Here is a 6,489-nt window from a genome sequence, read left to right as displayed (position 1 = left end):
CCCTGCTCACCAGCCCTGCACACCCAGCCCTGCACACCCAGCCCTGCTCACCTGAGCCCTGCACACCCAGTCCTGCTCACCTGAGCCCTGCACACCCAGCCCTGCTCATCTAAGACCTGCACACCCAGCCCTGCACACCCTGCCCTGCTCACCAGCCCTGCACACCCAGTCCTGCACACCCAGCCCTGCTCACCCAGCTATGCACACCCAGCCCTGCACACCCAGCCCTGCTAACCCGAGCCCTGCACACCCAGTCCTGCTCACCCGGGCCCTGCACACACAGCCCTGCACACACAGCCCTGCACACTCAGCCCTGCTCACAAAGCCCTGCACACCCAGCCCTGCTCACTTGGGCCCTGCACACCCAGCCCTACACACCTGAGCCCTGCACACACAGCCCTGCTCACCTGAGCCCTGCACACCCAGCCCTACACACCTGAGCCCTGCACACACAGCCCTGCACACACAGCCCTGCTCACCTGAGCCCTGCATACCCAGCCCTACACACCTGAGCCCTGCACACCCAGCCCTGCTCACCCGGGCCCTGCACACCCAGCCCTGCTCACCCGGGCCCTGCACACACAGCCCTGCACACACAGCCCTGCTCACCTGAGCCCTGCATACCCAGCCCTACACACCTGAGCCCTGCACACCCAGTCCTGCTCATCTAAGACCTGCACACCCAGCCCTGCTCACCCGGGCCCTGCACACACAGCCCTGCACACCCGGGCCCTGCTCACCCGGGCCCTGCACACCCAGCCCTGCACACCCAGCCCTGCTCACCCGGGCCCTGCACACCCAGCCCTGCTCACCCAGCCTTGCATCCCAGCCCTGCACACCCAGTCCTGCACACCCAGCCCTGCTCACCTCAGCCCTGCACACCCAGCCCTGCTCACCTCAGCCCTGCACTCCCAGCCCTGCTTACCCAGCCCTGCACACCCAGCCCTGCTCACCCGGCTCTGCTCACCCGAGCCCTGCACACCTGAGCCCTGCACTCCCTGCTCACCTGAGCCCAGCTCACCCAGCCCTGCTCACCTCAGCCCTGCACACCCGGCCCTGCACACCTTCCCTGCTCACCTGAGCCCGGCTCACTCAGCCTTGCTTACCCAGCCCTGTACACACATCCCTGCACACCTGGCCCTGCAGACCTGGCCCTGTACCCACAGCCCTGTTCACCTGGCTCTGTTCCCACCGCCCTGCTCACCTGGCTCTGCTCCCCCCAGGCCCAGAGGAGGTGAGGCTGCCCAACAGCCTTGCACACACAGCACTGTGCCCAGCAGGGGTGGGGACCAGGATGGCTGCCCCCACAACCCTTTTGGTTTATCTTGTTGGACACAGGCAAATTCCCCACAGAAGGCTCTGTATGCCCCGAGGCTCAGCCAGGCCAGCCAAGCACAGTGACCTCAAAACCCTTTACACCTGAGGGACAGAGCAGAGCTGCAGGAGGGATGCCCAGGTGTAAACATGGCCAGGTGCAGCCCCTACAGCCCTGGGGAAGCAAGCACCAGAAGAGAAGCACAGACTCAGCAGGAGCAGGGAGAGGAGGAAGGTAGCTGCACAACCTACCCACTCCCTCTAGACCCCAGACGGCTCACTCAGGGACACCCCCAGACTCCCTCTAGACCCCAGATGGCTCACTCAGGGACCCCCACAGACTCCCTCAGGACCCCAGACGGCTCACTCAGGGACCCCCCCAGACTCCCTCTAGACCCCAGACTCCCTCTAGACCCCAGACGTCTCACTCAGGGAGCCCCCCCAGACTCCCTCAGGACTCCAGACGGCTCGCTCAGGGACCCCCCAGACTCCCTCTAGACCCCAGACAGCTCACTCGGGGAACACCCCCAGACTCCCTCTAGACCTCAGATTGCTCACTTAAGGCCCCTTGAAGACTCATCAGGGACCCAGACTCAGGGCCCCCTAGACTCTCTCAGGGGCTCCAGACTTGCTAAGGGACCCCCAACCTGCTCAGGAACCCCCAGACTCTCTTAAGGACCCCCCAGACTCTTTCAAGGACCCCAGATAACTCACTCAGGGACCCTGGGCCTCTATCTTGGGCCCCGTGGCTCGGAGCCTGGCTGCAGGGTCCCTGGGGAGAACGCCTTTGTCCCCTGGATCCAGCAGAAGCTGGCTCCCATGACTGGGACGTCCGCTCCCACCCTCAGAGCCTGGCTTTCTCCTCCTCTTGCCCTGGGACCAACACAGCCTCCCCATGGCAACCAAACAGATGGGGTGGAGCACGGGGCCTCCCATCACCCTGCCTGGCCCCTGGGCTGCCTTCCAGCCAGGAGTTCAGGGTTGACGGACAGCTCCGCAGGGCGACCCAGCAGCCCTCACAGTGTGGCCTGAGTTTGGCATAGAGACGCAGGCCACCTGCCCTCGGGACACAGTGCTGTCCTCCTTGGCACCAGGGGCAAAAGACCCTGCAGGGATTTCAGTAGAAGGAAGGCTGCCAGCAGGGTGGGTCCTGTGCCGGGCCAGGGGCTCCATCCCTCCCAACCCAGCCCCTCTCTGGACAGCTCCACGGTGCTGGGATCACACTCAGCCTCTTCCTGGAACCACCTTGGGGCAAGGGGCTGGGGTTTCTGTGCAGTGGCCCTTCCCTGACAAGGGTCCCGTAAGAAATACGCTGCAATGTCCAGGAAGCCTAAGGGTGAAGCTGCTTCCGACTGAAACCCAAACACAGGTGCCGAAGGCCTCGGCGGGCGGGCCGCACACCCTGCATCTTCCAGGCACCCATGTGGCCCCAGGCCCCGGTGCTTGCGGACATGAGTTGGGGATGAGGCTCCGAGGGCGCAGACTTGGCCACAAGGAAGACAGACAAGAACAATCTGGATGTCAAAAGGATGGGACTGGGGAGCTGCTGCCCAGGCTGGGGCGAGGCGGAGCTGGACGGTGGCGCGGGGGGCCAGCCAGGCCTTGGGGGACTCACATGGGGCCAGGACTGATCGGACGCCTGCAGTGGCCACTCTGATCCCAGCATGCTAGAGGAGAGGGCTGCAGTGGGCCCGCCTGGCTGGGGAGTGAGGCTGCAGGGGCCGTCAAGGGTGTAGGTCAGTGGGGCCAGGCGCAGGGCTCACTACAGCTGGTGACAGCGACGTGACCAAGCCTGCCTCCTGGCCGCTGTCTCCTGCACCCGCTCCCTGCATGCTGAGCCGGGGACGCAGCACTGTTTGTGTGGTTGCTGGGGCAACGGGGAGCACATCCAGAGCCTTGGGAGGCTAGTGGGTGGCAGCTGAGGACAATGAGACGGGGCAGGAAGCTGTGCAGTGGCCGGGGGGCAGCCCCTTCCTCTGTGGAGCTGGAGCAGCACTTCCTTCACTGGAAACCGGCAGGCGGGGAGGGTGGGGCCAGGCGGGGCCTCTGCCTGGGCAGCAGGTGAAGCTCAGGCTGAGGAGACCCACCCAGGCCCTCAGCAGCAGCCTCACCCCTCCAGGCATCACACACACAAGCCCACCGCCAGGGAGACGGTGCAGGGGACCACGAGCAGACAGCCTGGGGACAGAGTGGCCCTAACCAGGACCCGGTGACCCCCATGTGGAGGAGCTCAGGGCTGTCCTGAGCCTGACCCTGCCAGGCAAACCCCGAGGAGCTGTCCGAGCCCGTCCCAGAGCCGGTTCCCAAACCTGGAGGCGCCGGGGCCAGGGAGCCGCCCTGAAGGCATCTGCCCAGGGACAAAAGCGTTCAGCTGCCAGAATACCCCTAGAGATTCTGGGGCAGCGACTCCCCCAGACAGTTCCCTGGGACACAAAGCTTTTTGCACCAGAACCGGGTTGAAGCAGATCTTTCACCGCACGCTGCGGTGCTCCGCTGTTCCTCAGCTGCGCGTTGGCCAGTGAGGTCCACGCTCTGCGTGTGAGCTTGGGTCGTCCTCCCGGGACACCCGTCACCCACAGGAATGATGCTGGTGACCTTAAGTTGGCCACGTTTTGCCCAGGCTGACCTAGCTAGCCACTGCCCTTCACCCACCTGGGTAACCCTCCCTGAGCTGGCGGGGAGCCCGGGACGGAGGTGACACAGGCACCCTGTTCTCAACTTTCTCTGCCTTTACTTTCACATTTAATTTTATCCCGGTATCCCGGTGGTGTTTCATGTTCCAGTGAGCAATCAGAAGCAAAAGAAGCAGCGTACACGTCTCCCTTTCATCATGCAAACTGCCTGCCCTCTGGAAGTTTTGGGCTCAAGCTGTCATGAGCACTGCAGCTACGCCGGAACCTCCCCTAGCAACAATCTGTATTTTGTAAATAAACAGTGCAGCCGCGCCAGCCCAGGACACACGCCCCGCGCCCTTTGTTAACCTTTCCCCGCCCAGTTCTGCAGGCTGGAAGCGAGGGGGCGCAGAGCAAGCCACAGCCCCTGCTCCTGGTGCCCAGCGCGGCCAAGTCTTGCCGTCCTGTCAATCCCCATGGGACTCGAAGCTGACACGTGTGGCCGAAGGCACAGCACCACTCAGTGCTGGCGAACTTCCTGCTGTGCTGCCAAGCCCGTGCCGCTCTGGGCCACAGGACTTTGCTGGGAAGAGATTTCTCCAGATTAAACAGCTACACAGATTCCAACCCCTTCCACGCAATGGGCCCTGTGGATGCAGCAGCGACAGTGGAGCCTGTTTCCCTCTGCAGAAGAACATATGTGGGCGCCTGCACCACTGCGTGCTCCGGAAGGGTCCATGCATGAGGCTGCTGGACAGCAGGCCGCGCCTGGCAGTCAAATGTCTGCCTAACCAGGGGTCTTTATTCCATTTCTTCCCTGGTCTCCACAACACAGCGTCCCTCACCCTGATTCTGATCCTGACCTGGACTCTGACCTCCCCTGGGGTCAGGGGCTGCAGCCACTGGGCCTGGGCGGTCACTTCTCAGACACACCCGGTCTCTGCAGGTGCCACATAGCGTGGGCACCCTCCAGTGGCCACAATGCAAGGCCACATGCTGCTGGCCCAGGGACCTGAGGGGTCGCTGAGTGTAGCCAGGGACCCATCCTGAGCTCAGTGCCGGCCAGAGGGAGGGGCAGCATGGAGGAGGGCTAGGCCACCGAGGGCCGGGCTGGGGCTCCTTGAGAAACAGAGGTCCAGGTGTGCAGTGCGGGTACAGGGGGACCACAGAGGGTTCACCTACCAGAGAGCAGGTGACAGCTCAGAGGCAGACACGGCGGGAACACAGAGCCGAAACAAGGCCGAGCCTCAGGCGGAAGGGAGAATGGAGGGAACGGATTCAGAAGGCATGAAGTAAGTAGCCAGGTGCTGAGGGTTGAATCATCCCACACACAGGTCCAAGCCCAAGCCCTGCACCTGTGGATGTGACGTGACTTGGAAATAGGGTCTTTGCAGATGACCAGTTAGGCCAAGGTAGTTTTGGGGGTGGGGGCTACTCCAGTGACTGGCGTCTTTACGAAAACGGGAAGTGAACGGCAGCAGACATGCAGAGGAAAGGCGGCGTAAACTGGAGAAGAGCCACAGAGCGTGGCCAGACTGTTCCCTCCAGCAGCTTCCCGGGGAACAGGCCCGCACCCGTTGCCAGATCCCCAGAACTGTGAGACCAGAAGCGTCTGCTGGTGCAGGCACCCTGTTTGCGGTGCTTTGTGACGGCCCCAGGATGCGCCGCAGCCACCCGGTGATGCTGGTGGAGAGAGAGAGACGGCGGGCGGGGCAGCGGGGCAGCGGGGCAGCGGGGCAGGGCGCCGCCCTCTGCAGAGCGTGCACGGGGCCATGCGATGGAATCACAGATGGAAACACAGCATTTTACACCGCTGCGTAACTGTGATTCAGGCAAGGGTTGCAACGGAAAGCAACACACTTCAGAGGCCCAGAGTCTACCCCTGTGCACTGCTCTGGACTGGCAGGGGCAGGGACCCGGCCTACCCTCCCAAGGAACAGCTGCAGGGACCCAGGCTCTGAGGGTGTGGGGGCTGGGGCTGCAGGTGGAGAACTCGGAGGCCAGTGACAGCAGAAGCTGGGTTAGTGCCAGGGGACCTGGCGATGCCAGCAGAGGTATACCTCAGGCCTGGCAGAGACAGGTCACCACTCAGAATGACAATCTGTCCTGACAGGAGGAGGGGTGCCAGGCTGGCAGTGTGTGCTGGGTGGAGACACGAGCTGCCACATTCCAGCCCTGCCACTGTCAAATCCTGATGCCCACACGTGTCCAGGCATGGCCTTAGACTCCCACAGAACCCCCACACTGGTGACTGGGCACACTCAAGGCCTCTCAGTAAAGGCCTCCTCTTGGGAAGTGAGAACCGTGAGAACCACTTCCCTAAATCCCCTAGGCCTGGGGAGGCCAAGGAGCAGATGGGGGACACAAAGTCTTTTACTCACAACCTGGCCAGCCCTCCCAGCCCCAGACAGCCACTCCCAGCCCCAGACGGCCACTCCCAGCCCCAGATGGCCACTCCCAGACGGCCACTACCAGCCCCAGACGGCCACCCCCAGCCCCAGACGGCCACCCCCACTCCCAGACGGCCACCCCCAGCCCCAGACGGCCACCCCCAGCCCCAGAC

The 6,489-nt window shown here is 63.6% G+C and overlaps 1 protein-coding gene across 1 annotated transcript in view; it reads right to left on the bottom strand.

The window, feature by feature from the left end:
* LOC116552202 (probable palmitoyltransferase ZDHHC11B) overlaps nt 1-6,489 on the bottom strand; it is a 21,619-nt gene that overhangs the window by 12,573 nt on the left and 2,557 nt on the right. The window lies entirely within an intron of this gene.

Source organism: Sapajus apella, unplaced genomic scaffold (assembly GCF_009761245.1).
Source record: "Sapajus apella isolate SASKATOON/1434 unplaced genomic scaffold, GSC_monkey_1.0 scaffold11, whole genome shotgun sequence".
Classification (NCBI taxonomy): Eukaryota; Metazoa; Chordata; class Mammalia; order Primates; family Cebidae; genus Sapajus; species Sapajus apella.
This window is presented reverse-complemented; position numbering and strand designations above follow the sequence as displayed.